Below are 17,047 nucleotides of genomic sequence, written 5' to 3' on the forward strand. Positions count from 1 at the left end.
TGGTCAATGTGATAAGTTGTACTGTTGATGTTTACGTCGGTTGTACGTGCTTCGGCCTCCTTTAGGGCTTTCACATTTGTTCAATGTGACAAACACGGAGTAAATTAGTCTCATTGTTGCATGTTCCATAGATATTAAAACATTGAATGCATTCTTAATAGTAGCAAATAAAGGCTTCTGTTATATTGTATAAGAATGTTTTGCAAGAATGATGTGACAATGTGTTATTGTGTATTTATTTTTTAAATGTGAAATAGAACTTATCAGCGGGTCTCGTATTACAGTTTCAACCGGGTCAAAGGGAGTGAAAATGTGGAACCCATTCACAAATTATTACTAATGCATATAACTCCTAAACCACATTGTTCACTGAGTTAGACTAGTGTAAATTCATAACTTTTTTATAACTACAAGTAATGTATTAATAATTAAATGAAAGGTTGCAACATGCCTATAAGTTTTCTGTGCGTTAACTCAAGCCCATTATTCAACCTGACCAACTGACCCATCTCCCTACCTTTAGCCATTGTGCATTTAATTAAACAACGCAACCAAGTCCGAGAGAGCAATCAAATATTCAAATTTAATAACCAATTGATAATGTGATAGCCAAGTGAGCCATCGATATAAGATCCAAACAAATAAAATGAGTCAGCTGCATTATGTGATGCCAGTAGAGGAAAAAACACATACCTTTTGGATACCGTTGATCAACCAATCTCTTAATTTGACAGATGAACCATTATAGAACAAAAAGGGTTTTTTGGCCAAAGGGAAACCAAAAATGCAAAGAAAGCAACACGTGGAAAGAACCCTAACATCTGGCACAACGGCAGTGGAAGGGAAAAAAAGCTCCATAAAATTGATTCTAGGTTCATTTGCTAAAAACAAAGGAGGAGGGAAAAAAAGATCCTTAAAGATTCAAACCTTGGACCTGCGGATCAACAGTGAAAGGAGCTAACCATCCACGCTAGACAACAAATCTGATTATAAACCTAAAAACTCATACGAGTATTTATTAAGCACGACAAATGATAATTTAAGCATTAAAAATGTTGTGAACAGTAAAAAGTATGTGTTTGATTGATATAATTATAATTATAATTATAATTATAATATAATGTATAAAATAAATATAATGTATAAAATAAATAAAAGAAGATTAATCTTACATTTTTATAAATTTCTATTTGCATGATGTCATTAATATAGTATTTTTCTTTAAAAAATAAATCAAAAATAGAAAGAAAAAAAATTAAGTCATGTACATGATGTCATAATTATAATTTAATATAATTATTGAGAAATATTAATTAATTAAAGCTGGAGATACTGAGTTTCAGGAAATCATCCATTCAAAAACTCCTATGGCTGTGTTCCAGAGATTTTGTAGAGAAAAAATGAAATGAGAGGAAGGTGAATGAAGGAAAAAGATTGTAAATTATTCCAATTTGAAAGGATTGGATTGAAGAAAAATTACACTGTTCATCCTTTTTCCTTTCCCTTAAGAATCCAACTGGGAAAGACCCTCTAAACCCTTTCGAAGAATCCAACTGGGAAAGACCCTAACTTTCAAAAGCTACATGGAAGCCCTAAAATTGCAGCTCCAGCGAGCTGCATCTTCTTCTTCTTTTTCACATTTTTGAAATTAAAAATTCATCTTTTCACCATTCTCTTCTTCTTTCTCTAAGTACACTCATTTTGTTTCTAGACTAGAAACAATAATAGAGAAGGTATCAAACCCTCTTCTTCATCTTCTTCTTTCATTTATTCCTAATAAACTCTTATTTAGGGTTGTTTTTTTCATCCTCTTCTTCATTTTTCAGATCCAATACATATTCAAAAAGGCAAGAGATAATCAAGATTTTCTTGAGATTCAACAGCTACTATTTTCATTTTTGATTTTTCGTTTCTTTCAATTCTTCTAATCACTGCTATCATCTACAGTCACCACCACCGCGGCTGCCATCTACAACTGCCCTCAATCTCACCGTCGTGAAAATCGATTGAAGAACTGGTGGCGGGTTTGCAAAATCGAGTGAAATTTGAAGGTAGCCTTTTGATTAATACTTTCTATTATGGTTTTTTTCAGGAATTGATATGATTTGAAACACAAGAGGATTTAAATTTTCAACCATTCATCTACATCTTCTTTCTCTTGAAATTTAAATTTTCAACAAGGCAACTCAAATTCAATTTTAAATTTGTCTACTGTTTTTTTTATTTTGTTTTCTTTTGATGTATTGCTTGAAATTTCAATTTAAAAAGTTTATCTACTTTTTTTTTTTTTTTTTTTTTTTTTTTTTGCAAAGGAAATGATATAGGCTTAATCGTGTTGCATTATTTAATATGACTAATCATTTAAAATGTATGAAAATGCATGTAAGATGTTTGACAAAATGTCTAAGAGAGACGGAAGAAAGAAGTGATATGATTGTGATGGTGTATGTTTGAAGGAAAAACTTGATCTCTTGAGTTTTTATTCTGGCTAATTCATGTATGTATTTCTTGGATTTCTTTGTGTTTGTAGTAGCTCTTGATGGTAGTGATGGTATAGTTTTGTGAAAGGTGATTTTAGATAACCACTCAGTCTTGCTTGAGTGACCACCGAGTTGTTCAATGAAGCACACCACCCGAGTTCAATCCTGGGCTATGCCAAATTGTTCAAAAAGGGAGTGTGACTAGAGGGTGCGCATAATGCGCAATTCACCCGGTACAAGGTCTCGCGCTCGGGGGACTTGATTACCCGAGGTTTTACCTTCTATGGGGAGCCAATGTGCTCGTTTATAGGAGGGTTTACTCGCTTACCAAAAAAAAAAAAAGTTGATTTTAGAAATATACGTTTACTAGCGGATACTAAAATGGCTATTTATGCAAAAGAAAGGGAAGCCTACATAGTGTTGTTTATGCAAAAGAAAGTCAAATCGGCCATCCATAATGGGTTTTGTTAATATTTGCGCCAATATCATCAACTCTGTGGCAGTATGAAGTATACTATAATACAAAGTTTAAGACTCATTTACAATACCTGAATGTGGCATATGGTTTTGTGAAAAATGAGTTAAGTTTACATATGTACATATATGCAGTCATGCAGATACTTTATATTAATATATACACATTATTAATGATGTTTATAATATATTATTTAATTATGTATCAAGAAGGTATATGGCCCTTAATATGAATCAAAGTTGTCTACAAATAACTACTTAACATCTATTTGTTTTGTTTGTCACAATGTTACCTACTATAATATATATATATATATATATATATATATATATATATATATATATATATATATATATATATATATATATATATATATATATATATATTATAATTCAGTAGGCTTATAACTACCTTTAGTGGTTCTTGACTGTAGAAGGTATATAGAGATAGAGATACTGTAAAACTGAGAAAACAAAGGTTGAACAAAAGGTATGAGTAATTGGTTTTTTATTTATAGAAAAATGTACAATGAGAGTTTGGTGGCATTTGGAATCTAGAGAGAGAGAGTGTTTTTGTTAACCAAAAAAATACATACCATAAACTCTAACTCAACACACCTATTTATACTCAAAAAAATATACTATGCAATATCTATAATAATAATAAAATTATCATCCAATTATTACTTTTATAACACTCCCCCTTGGATGATAATTTTATTAGTGAATAACTAGTACTGCCTCGTTAAAAACCTTGCTAAAGAAAACCCTTTGGGATAAAACTTTAGCTAAGGGAAAAAGAGTGCAGCATAGAGTTGACTCCCCCTCAAGTAGGCAACGCCTGAGTTGTTACATCTTCTGAACATGCCTCATGCCAATATTATGAACGTGTGTTCTGAAAATAGCAGTTGGAAGTGCTTTGGTGAAAAGGTCAGCAGAGTTTTTGCTAGACTGAACATATCTCATTTCAATCTGGTTGTCCTTAATGAGATTTTGAGTGTATGAGAAAAATCTAGGGGGTATGTGTTTTGTTCGGTCACTTTTGATATACCCTTCTTTCATCTGTGTTATGCAAGCTACATTATCTTCATAGATAGTTGTTGAACTTTTATTGCGTTCTAGTCCACACGAATCAGTAATGAGTTGTGTCATTGATCTCAACCAAAAACATTCCCGACTGGCTTCATGTAATGCAATTACTTCGGCATGATTTGATGATGTTGCAACAAGTGTTTGTTTTTGAGAACGCCATGATATTGCGGTACCTCCATTTAGGAATACATATCCATTTTGAGATTTAGCTTTATGTGGATCAGATAAATAACCTGCATCTGCATAACCAACCAAATCTTGTTTTGATTCGTTAGAATAAAATAATTATAAATCAGTAGTTCCCCGAAGGTATCAAACTATTTGTTTGATCCTATTCCAATGTCTTTTGGTAGGGGCTGAGCTGAACCTTGTCAACAAATTAACTGCAAAAGAAATGTCAGATCTTGTATAATCTATAAGATATATAAGAACCTCAATTGCACTAAAATATAGAACTTCCGATCTCTTAAAATTTTCATGATCTTCGCAGGGATGAAATAGATCAGTGTCAATATTGAGTGATCTAACAACAATGAGTTTGTCTTTAAAAAAAAATGTTTTAAAATCTTTTCGGTATAAGTTGTTTGATGTACAAGTAAACCATTAGGCATATGCTCAATTTGCAATCCAAGGTAATACTTGGTTTTTTCAAGATCTTTCATTTCAAAATAATTCTTTAGAAGTTGAATGATTTCATAGATCTCTTTATTTGTTCATATGATGTTAAGAACATTGACATAAACAACTACGATCTCATATCCGAACATTGTTTTTATAAAACATACGTGCAAAATAAGTTTATATTTATACCCTTTTTTTTATCAAGTAGTAATTTAATCGGTTATACCACATACGTCCCGTTTGTATAAACCCACTTAGAAATCTTTGTGATTTAATGGAATATATTCCCTTGGGTTTTACATTAGATGCTTATGATACCTTAACCCTTTAGGTATATTCATATATATCACTATTAAGTGATCCATACAGATAAGTAGTAACAACATTCATGAGATGCATTTAAATAACTACCAGGTTGATTAAGTATCTAATAAGTAATTGTATCCATTACAGGAGGATAATTTTTCCTCCTAATTCATTTCTGGTCTTTGTGGGAAATATTGAGTTACAAGTCTAGTTTTGCCTTGTAACTTCATTTGCACATTTCTTTTCGGATAAAAATTCATTTGTATCCCATACGTTTCACATCTTTAAAAGTGATAACGATTGATCCGAAAACTTTTCTTTTATATAGCGATTCTAATTCAGCTCTTATTGCTCCTTTCCATTGAGCTCAATCATGTCCATTTTGTATATTCAATGATAGATTTTAGTTCCAGATCATCATCTTTATTCATGATGTCATTGTAACATTATATGAAAATATCTCATAGAGATTTTAGTTTCATTTCGGTTCCATAATATTGCATAATTTATCGCAATTTTAGTATTTACATTTATCAATATCCTCTGCAGAAGGAATATTGATTTGTGGTTCTTCTTGAACACTTTCTCTTACCTCATTATCAGCTGATTTTCTTTTTCGAGGATTTTTATCTTCGGAACCAATTGATCTTCCACGTTTGATGCGTGGCAAAGACTCAACAGTGACATTATTGCCAGCTTTTGGAATTTCAGTTCGAGCTGGAGCATTTATCGCTGGTATATATGATTTAGTCACTTTTTTATATCTGTAAATGCATAAAGTAATTAATTTGCAAGTTCTTGCATATGCATTATTTTTGAACTTTCGTTTCACATTCTTTTGTGCGAGTTCAATATACCTTAATTGATGTTCACATCATGAAGCATCATTTTATTTTTTATTTTTATTTCTCCCCCTAATCTAGGGAACAATGTTTTATTAAAATGACAATCAGCAAAACGTGCTGTAAAAACATCACCCATCATGGGTTCAATATATCTTATGATTGAAGATGTTTTATATCCAAAATATATTATCATCTTTCTTTGAAGAACCATTTTATTGTGTTGTGGTGATACAATTGGAACATACACTGCACAACCAATGTTTTAAGGTAGAAAATATTTGGCTCTTGGCCAAAATCAAGTATTAAGTGAAAATATTTACGACTTCCACATGGTATAATGCGAATTAATGTCGCAGCATGTAAATTTACATGTCCACATATAAATATTGAGAGATTTGTACTCATTATCAATTGTCTAGTTATTAGCTGTAAGCGTTTATCTATTGATTCAGCTAAACCAATTTTGTGTATGCACATGAGCAACTGGATGTTCAACAACAATCCCTGTAGATATATAATGATCATTAAATGCTTGAGATGTTAACTCACCAGCATTATCAAGTCTCATCCTTTTAATGGTGTAATCAGAATAATGTGTTCTCAATATAATAATTTGTGCAAGAAACTTTGCAAATGCCATATTACGGCTTGATAACATACAAATATGAGACCATCCGCTAGATGCGTCTATTAGAACCATGAAATATCAAAATGGTTCATATGATGGATGAATTGGTTCATATATCTTACCTTGAATTCTTTCAAGAAACATTTGTGATTCTTTTTCACAATATACTTTTCATTAATCACCATATGTGCTTTCCATTAATCACCATATGTGTGTTTTTTTTTTTTTTTATAAATCACCATATGTGTTTTTTTTTTTTTATCATATATCCTTTTCACTATATACGCTTTTAATCATATGCGCTGTGTTTTTCACCATATGCGCTTTTAATCATATGCGATTTTCATCATATGCGTTGTGCTTTTCATCATATTCGCTTTTTATCATATGCGCTTATCATATGCGATGCACTTTTTATCATATGCGCTTTTTTATGTGAATAGTAAATTAATTAATTTCGTTTTACTATTCATATGAATTAATTTAGATTTACTATTTTGTTAATTGAGTAATATATATATACATCATATACTTGTGACTCCGAAGGCTCAAATGAATTTGACCATATAGTTATACGTTGTACCTTGCACATTAATTTTCAGTAGAAGCTTTAGATGCATATTATTTTCAGTAGAAGCTTTAGATGCACTTTTTTTAATCACCAAATACCACAAACACTTTGTTTGCGTTTGTTCATAGTCATCAATGAAAACCATTTTCTTTAATTTTATTTTATACAATAAAATTAACGCATCATTATTCTTTTCAAAAACAATAATCTATTGTTATTGTTCACTTGTGCCATGTTTAACAACAAAAGTCAACAACCTCTGTCTTGTTTGTTGTGGCAACCAAAAACAACCTTTGCTTTTGTTACCGAGAATCCAAGACCAAAAAATAATTAATTTTTAATTAATCTTTTATCAAAACCATAAATGATTTTATTGATCTACGTTGATATGGCCATAAAGAATTGACGGCTGACCTACTTTTGTAAGTGTATTTCGGCTATCATCCCGAAAACGCACAACGACCTTTTTTTTTTATGAACTATTTGTTTCATATCTAGCTTAGGCAATTATTGTGAACATTTGGTCCCTATAAGAGCATTTATTTTTTAGACTTTTAGTTGATTTGTACTTGTCACAATTAGGGATAGCACCCGCGGGTCGTGGATGCGGATCCATTGGATCCATCACCCGTACCCGCGGATTTTTTTAAGAGACATCCAATTGAACCCTTGTTCGTTGAAACAATTTGACTATATTTTTACTCCCCATTATTAAACGGGCCATTTTGATGCACACTCTTAAAAAAATAATTTGTTTTTTAAGTTTTATTATTCAACCTCCTTTTTTCAACGGTCACGTTTTTAACAAAACATTTGACAAGTTTGGAAAAAAGTTTTTTATTGATTATCATCAAAAGTTTTCTATTGTCACTCTACTGGATGGAATTATGGCATACAACCAAAATTGCAACCCAACACTACATAAGAACAAAAAGGTTGTTTTTAATTAATATATATATATATGTGTTAAACTCGGAATAATAATAACTTATTTTAGAAAATTAACATAAGACATGTTGAAACATTTTTGTCACATTTAGCTCATCAAGTCTAATACTTATCATTGATAGATTTTATCACGTTTAGGAGATGTTTACTTTTTTCTTGTATTAAGTCCTACTTTCATTTACCTTTGTTTGAAAAAAAGTTTTTTTTTTTTACTTTGCTTTCCCCCTTTCTGTAAAACTCATTTAAACACTTTCTTTGTTTTTTTTTTTTTTGTTAAAAAAAAAACTTCCTTTTTTTTACGTTACCCGTAAATTATAAATATATAAAAAAAAAACTTTTTGTTTAATTTTTTTTTCTAGTTTTTAAAAAGGCCACTTGACCAATTTTTTAATTCTTTCACAACACCTGATATCGTGATCGTGACCTTTCACCAAAGCAAGAGATATTCTTGATAAACTAAACACGGACTCGTGTTTGAAATTGTCGGCCACAAAAAAATTCATTTGATAAAAGTATATATTTTTTTTAGTTATAGAAGGAGACCACTTCATTTTCAATACTTCATTTTTGACAAAAAACTATTCCATTTTACCATCTTTTTTTTTTCTTACTTTAACTTTTAAGATATACTTTTAATAAAAATACAAACTACTTTTTCTTATTTTAACTTTTAAGATTTACTTTTAATAAAAATACAAACTACTTTTTGTATTTTAACTTTTAAGATTTACTTCTAATAAAAGTACAAACTACTTTTTCTTATTTTAACTTTTAAGATTTACTTTTAATAAAAATACAAACTATTTTTTTATTTTAACTTTTAAAATTATAAATTTAAGAATAAACATTAGTATGCATGAAATAAATAATGATTAATTGCATAAGTAATCATAAATGTTAGATAACATATAAAGACCCCGTCGTATTCGTATTGATCGGAATTAATCTCGACCCATGGTACCGTGTTGTCAAATGACGTGTTGCGTACATAAAGTACCGTGTTGTCAAATGACGTGTTGCGTACAATCATGAGGTCTTATTAACATAAATATAAATGTTAGTGAAGTTAATAAGAGTTAGATTACAGAAAATATAATTCAGGTGGTATAACCGACCATATATAACTTAAATAACATAAATATAAATGTTAGTGAAGTTAGTAAAAGTTAGATTACAGAAATATAATTCAGGTGGTATAACCGACCATATATAACTTAAATAACATAAATATAAATGTTAGTGAAGTTAGTAAAAGTTAGATTACAGAAATATAATTCAGGTGGTATAACCGACCATATATAACTTAAATAACATAAATATAAATGTTAGTAGTCCAAAATTTGATATATTCGAGTCTGAAAATTATTAATAATTTCATACCTTGATTAGTGATTCGTGATCGTTTGAGATATCTTTTAATTACACAAAGCTTTTCGTGCTGATAACGTGTTATAATTCAGTAGGCTTATAACTACCTTTAGTGGTTCTTGACTGTAGAAGGTATATAGAGATAGAGATACTGTAAAACTGAGAAAACAAAGGTTGAACAAAAGGTATGAGTAATTGGTTTTTTATTTATAGAAAAATGTACAATGAGAGTTTGGTGGCATTTGGAATCTAGAGAGAGAGAGTGTTTTTGTTAACCAAAAAAATACATACCAAAAACTCTAACTCAACACACCTATTTATACTCAAAAAAATATACTATGCAATATCTATAATAATAATAAAATTATCATCCAATTATTACTTTTATAACAATATATATATATATATATATATATATATATATATATATATATATATATATATATATATATATATATATATATATCTGAACAGCGATAACGACATCGAATACTCTCATTTGTCACCCACACATGCGTTAGGAGGAAACTTAATTCGCGACGATGTTGGCAGTACCATCGAAGGTTGGGAAAAACCCCAGAGACCTTTTCAAATCGCATTGATGTTGGTAGTACCATCAAAGGTTGAAAATTTCCTGCTTGGAGTGAGAATTGAACCTGGGTTGTCAGTACCCCAAGTTGAATCCCACCACATACCACTCAAGCCAAGCTTCGATGGTTAATATATATATATATATATATATATATATATATATATATATATATATATATATATATATATATATATATATATATATATAGGGTCAGGATCAATGGAGAAGTAACCAATCGGGGGGAAGCGGGAGGAGGCAATTTTTTTTTTTCGTTTTTTTTGAATTTTTTTTTTCCGGCATCAAGATCACACGAAAATATGAACATTTAGAAGAGACACTTCGTGATGAATGTTATTATTTAGGCGGGAAAACGATCGACACAAATAACATTCAAGATAATATTGTTCTTGAAGAATATGAACGTTTTTTTTTTCCCATGTTTTGTGAAGTAAAATTTAGCCCGATTTAGAGTTTAGGGTTTAGGGTTTGGTGTTTTAGGTTTATTCCATAAACCCAAAACATCAAACCCTAAACCCTAAACTCTAAACCGTTCGTGTTAAAAACTCAATCTAAATCCTAAATCTAAACCCTAAATCTAAACCTTAAACCCTAAATTTCTAAACCCTAATATCTAAACCCTATAAACCCTAATATCTAAACCCTAATATCTAAACCCCAATAGCTAAAACCTCAAAATACGCTCGAAAAACACGATAATTGTTATATATTATTTCTTCGAGCATTTTTCCGCCAAAATAAAAACATTTATCACAAAGTGTCTCTACTAAATTTTATATTTTCATCTCATCTATAATGTTCGTGAACAAAGTTTTTTCAAAAAAGGAAAAAAAAAATTTGCTTCCCCCCGCTTCCCCCCGATTGGTTACTTCCCTCTTGATCCTACCCTTATATATATATATATATATATATATATATATATATATATATATATATATATATATATATATATATATATATATATATATATATATATATAGTGGTAGGATCAAGAGGGAAGTATCCAATCGGGGGAAAGTGGGGGGAAGCAAAAACTTTTTTTTTTCCGTTTTTTGAAAAAACTTTGTTCACGAACATTATAGATGGGATGAAAATATGAACATTTAGTAGAGACACTTTGTGATAAATGTTTTTATTTTGGTGGGAAAACGCTCGAAGAAGTAATATATAACAATTATCGTGTTTTTCGAGCGTATGTTGAGGTTTTAGCTATTGGGGTTTAGATATTAGGGTTTAGATATTAGGGTTTATAGGATTTAGATATTAGGGTTTAGAAATTTAGGGTTTAGGGTTTAGATTTAGGGTTTAGAATTAGGATTTAAATTGAGTTTTTAACACGAACGGTTTAGAGTTTAGGGTTTAGGGTTTGGTGAAACCCTAAACCCTAAACTCTAAATCGGGCTAAATTTTACTTCACAAAACATGGAAAAAAAAACGTTCATATTCTTCACGAACAATATCTTGAATGTTATTTTTGTCGATTGTTTTTCCGCCTAAATAATAACATTCATCACGAAGTGTCTCTTCTAAATGTTCATATTTTCATGTGATCTTGATGCCGGGAAAAAAAATTCCAAAAAAACGAAAAAAAAAAAAAATTTGCTTCCCCCCGCTTCCCTCCGATTGGTTACTTCCCCATTGATCCTGCCCCTATTTATATATATATATATATATATATATATATATATATATATATATATATATATATATATATATATATATATATATATATATATATATATATACTCTCTATGTTGTCAAATTCAAATCAAACAAGTTCTATAGGTTATTGCAATAATTGTATGTACTAATGTCAATTCCTATTTTAATAAATTTCATTTAATAAACCCGACTACACGGGTCTTTTGTTTAAGTAAAATTTGGCGTAGCGTGTTCATCATGATATGTTAATATTAAAGATTCGTGTGACATGCCTACTCTTAAATTTGTATTTTAAAATAGTTTTTTGAGACATAACCTTTGTTTTTCCTGAAAAATGCAGGCAATAGATTTTAAGGATCATCTTTTCAGCTATCTTCAGCTGCAGGGACATCTAAAAGATGGCTTACGGATGTTGCATTTATCCATATATTACAAGTATGAATTCTTTTACATGCTACTATTTGTATTAGATGACCAATAATTGAGTAATTTGTATAGTCAATTGTGTTGTTTTTGAAGATAATTTGAAAGTTTAGTGGCTGCAATTTAACTGTGTGAGTGAAGCTTTGGTTAATAATAACAAAGTTGATCATGAGTACAACTGACGTTTTTTTATAAAATGATTGTTAGAGTGCTTTTAGTCAAGAGTCTAATGTATGCCCACATGTTTTAAAAGCATGGGCATCAGTTTTATTCCCTCCTTAAGTGACCTTGCTAATCAACCTATGTAAGGTGTCAATTTGTACCAAATGTGATAGTGTATTGTTTTGTCATATGCTGTTGATCAACCATGGTGGTGCAAGTGAACTGTGGGCCGATTTTGTAAGCACATATTATCATTCTTAGCTGTAAAAAGTTGTATTCTTAGCTGTAAAAAGTTGTAATGCCCTTTGTTAATATATACTAGATTAACATTGTACTAGATAATTATTTAGATATGTTATGTTTTGGCTTCTATTTGTGGTGTATAATCATTCATATTCATATGTAAATGATACAATATGTAAATGATACAATATTGTTGCTAATACTACAATGAATTTTGCTTTAAGGTTATAATCATACATTCTTTTTATTAGGTATGTTAATGTTAATTCCAAATCAAGTAACCGCATGTTCACTCGATAGATTGCCAAATACCCGCCCAAAGTGGAGTTAAGGAACGATTACAATTGCCACGAAATAATTCACTTATGCTCAAGTTTGAAACCGCTCCTAAGCCCCACCATTTATAGACTCGAACCCAAATTTCCATTGCATGACGACAAAAAATCAAAGTATGCTCAATAGAAGGTGTTCTCTAATTCCTCATGGAGCGGATCTACGGGATTAATGGAAATCCAACTTAAGTCATTTGAATGGGTCTCTAATCGGATTAAAGGTCGAAGGCTTAATTGGCTAGGTTGGATCTCGGATCCATGGTCTTGTCTTGTGTAGCGTAACATTTTAGTAGTTGCTATCTCCGCAACTTTGTCATTGTCATGTTTTATATGCGAATGCCTACTCTATAGTCAATTGTGGTTGTTGTATGGGTTTTCCACTCTTAGTGGGCTTGTGTTAATTCATTTTGCTTTTCGAAAAAAATAATTTTCACCCATATAGCCTTTTGTTATTGGGAGTTTAAATTTTGAAATATAATGCATGTTCTTTTGGTTATAGTATTTATGCATGTTCTTTTATTTGTAGTATTTTTATTTTTATGGAGGTTAAGACTTGAAATTTGGATTGAATATGACCATTTGTTTCCGATACCCACCTTTTTAGGACACGATTTTTTGTAAGTAGATCATGAAGCATGCCTTAATTGAATTTGAAGGTAATCATCACACTTGAAAAAACATTAACTTATTATTTGCCTTTCATGTAACTATTACTAAACCACACATTACTTTTCACATGTTATGTAGCTTATTTAAAAATTAAAGTTTGGTGGAATAAATGAATATGGTTGCTGATTGTTGTACCTCTTTCAGGTGCTGCATGCTTATATGCTTATTGTAACATCCTGCATTTTTCCGTTTACTTTCCGTTTAATTATTCTAAAGTCCGTTATATAATTATAACACCTTCCATTAATACGCGTTTCTAAATTATCTCGTTTAGGTAATTCACGCACCCGCAACCGAACTCGAGAGACTAGTTTTGCCAATTGATCAAAGATGTGACTAGATGGACTAGTCAACACCCACATCCTTTCATTATTCATTTCATTTCCATTTTCTTTAATACTTTCATATTTCTTTTCTCTCAAAACCCAAAACAAAGAATCATCATCTATTTCAAATCGAGCAAGCATCAATCCAAACAAATTACATATTCGGAATCCTTGCATCTTCCTCTTCAAATCCATATCGATTACATCTCATTTGGGTAACTTTCTAAAAATACTAGATTTTGTGTTCTTGATGTTTTTGACTTATAAAAAGTGTTAATTAGTGTCTATGGCTCAAGTCTAGCATGATTATGTGATTTGTATGCTCGATCTTGTTATTTTAAGCAACTAGCATGAATTTGAATTTTGATGTATTTGATTTGGTGATTTGGTTGCTTGAATGTTGTTAAATGTTATAAGTGCATGTTTTAATTGTGTTACTAATATCACTAGCTTCAATTTGATATGTAGGTTGCTTTAGAAAACTTCATAAACTTGATTATTGATTTTGGTGATGTTGGTTAGGGTTTGATAGACCTAAATGTGAAAATTTGATGTATTTAATGCCATGAATTGTTGTTGGTACGTGGTTAGTTGGATTGTATGCTTGATTACCTACGAAACGGCGTATGATATGTATGCATTTAATTCACGAATCATAAAAATGCATTTATGAACTTGAAGGTATTAATGGTGGACATTTAATGAGCATTAATTGATCATTTAATTTGGAAATTCGATTATTGCAAAGGATGTTTTTGATTTAGGAAACGTGTTTAGTTGTGTTCCTTGTCAAATTATCTTTCCAACGATATAAGATACGTGTCGTAAGAGTTTACGGTTTGTGTTTTGTGTTTAAATGAAATTTGGCTTGGGACTTGGACAATTGAAACTGGCCAGGCACCAGTTCACGTTGATTGCCGCGGCGCGGCAATCCTTGGTCGCGGTGCGACATAAGCCGCATTCAGGGACTGACCTACATTGTCAAATTTCGAAAAATGTTTGCTATGCTACGCACCTCCGATTCACATGTAACTTGTTCTAACATGCTTATATATGAATAAAAACCTCAGAAAAATAATTCGAGACCCGACCCGAACGTGTTGACTTTTTCGTTGACTTTGACTTGACCAAAGTTGACTTTTTTCCAAACTTAATCAATTACTTATGCAATCATTCTAACATGCTTTTATACTTGTACCTTGCATGAAACATGACAATTTGATTCACATGCTATTATAATCGAGTCGTAACGAGCCATATGACTAATTGCACACTTTGACCAATTGTGTTTACCGTTATTGATACGACCTATTTGTTTAGGTCAAGACTAGCATTCGTTCTTGCACACGTTACCTTGTGAAGTACAATTTACTATTTGTGCAACCAAGGTGAGATCATAGTCCCACATTTTCAACAACTTTTACGCTTTAAACTATGGGATGAGAAACATATACGTATCATACTTTTAATACTTTGAACACAAGTACGAAAACAAACATTCCACGTGCGAGTTTGAACAAAAAGCCTCAATTCAATTATCATTAGTTACACTTGCAGGGTGTAAACGAGAGCTTATATTATGTGATCACATGGGCTTGACGAGCCTCATTCAGACGGTTCGCTACCGTTAGCGGATGAAATATATTTTGGTGTATAGTGTATGTTCTAACACTACGTAACAGGGTACAAAACAGTTAAGTCTTGATAATTGGGTGCTCGCGAACATACTTTTGGAATACAAACGATTTGGATAATCAACTATATTAAATCTTGTGATTCAAAAACAACGTTACTAATACACCTATGATTTCACCAACGTTTTTCGTTTACGGTTTTCTATATGTTTTCTCAGGTCCTTAAACGCTATGTGATACATGCTTCCGCACTCTTTTTGATACTTGCTTGGATGTCGAGTATATATGCATACATGGAGCATCTTTTGGCTTACTTTCAAAATTGTGTCGCATAGGTTTCATTTGTACGTTAAACATTGTAATGTAACTAGTCGTGGAACTACCTTTGTAAACTTGAAACACTTTTATATTTGAAATGAATGCGACATATTTTGGTCAAACATCATTTTAAAGACTTATGACCACGTAACGGGACCTAAGTAGACGGCGTCGTCAATGACGATTTTTTCGGGTCGCTACAGATGGTATCAGAGTGTTGATTGTAGGGATTTAGAGTTCATTGTTGTCAACCCCGAGTCATAGGGTACATTAGTGAATCTAGACTACAACCGGCATATAGACTTGAAGTAGGAATTACTTGACTACTTGTGCATTTATACTCGGACTCTTCGATTCATATCTAACTTTTATTCCATCTTAATCTCACGTTGTTTAATTTGAATGACACGCCACCTTGACTTAGTGAAATAATGTCGAATGCAAATATGAATTAGGGTAATATAATTTCCGGGATTATATTACGGTGACTCATATGAACGTTCCGACATTATGACATAAAGAATTTAAGGCAAGTCAAGAAAAATTTTCTCTTTATCCTCATTCCATATCACGGTTAGTATTATTAAGAATACTAATCAACGATATTCTTGTGTTTTGAAGGAACAATGCCTCCTCGCCGTGTGCCACGCCATTAGACTCCCGAACAAGCCCTTCAACGGATGATAGCCACCGCCTTGGATGCGGCCATGGCCGGTCACTCATTCAACAACAACAATAATAACAACAACCACAACAACAACAACAATGGAGCCGGTAACTCAAACGAGGGATGCTCCTATAAAGCTTTCATGGGGTGCAAACCTCACACCTTCGATGGAACCGGGGGACCGGTTGTGCTCACCCGATGGTTTGAGCAAACGGAAGCCGTCTTTAGCATAAGGAGTTGTCGGGACCAAGACAAGGTTAGATACTCCACTCACACTTTCGCCGGTGTCGCCCTCACATGGTGGAACACCTATGTACAATCGATGGGTACCGATGAAGCCCACGCCCTCTCTTGGGCCGATTTAAGGGAAAAGATGATCATCGAATATTTCCCTCGTGAAGAAACCCGAAAGCTCGAACAAGAGCTAAGAACTTTAAAAGCGGTCAGAAACGATCTCAAGGCTTATAATCAATGATTTTCCGAATTAGCCTTGATGTGTCCAAACCTTGTGAACCCCGAGTCTTCAAGGGTTGAACTTTACATGGATGGCCTTCCAAAGAGCATCAAACATGGGGTAATGTCATCCAAACCCACTAATCATCAAGAAGCTTTGAACATGGCCCGCAAATTGATAGAAACGGTGGACGAAATCGTAGTACCGGCACCTA

The 17,047-nt window shown here is 31.7% G+C and overlaps 1 long non-coding RNA gene across 1 annotated transcript; it reads left to right on the forward strand.

Annotated features, from left to right (window-relative positions):
- The first annotated feature begins 1,648 nt into the window (after positions 1-1,648).
- LOC139891861 (uncharacterized) lies at positions 1,649-12,080 on the forward strand. Its single transcript, XR_011773877.1, has 5 exons — positions 1,649-1,733; positions 1,827-1,847; positions 1,948-2,051; positions 2,388-2,497; positions 11,946-12,080. It is a non-coding gene; the product is annotated as an uncharacterized lncRNA (long non-coding RNA).
- Positions 12,081-17,047: the final 4,967 nt, after the last annotated feature.

Source organism: Rutidosis leptorrhynchoides, chromosome 2 (assembly GCF_046630445.1).
Source record: "Rutidosis leptorrhynchoides isolate AG116_Rl617_1_P2 chromosome 2, CSIRO_AGI_Rlap_v1, whole genome shotgun sequence".
In the NCBI taxonomy this organism is placed as follows: Eukaryota; Viridiplantae; Streptophyta; class Magnoliopsida; order Asterales; family Asteraceae; genus Rutidosis; species Rutidosis leptorrhynchoides.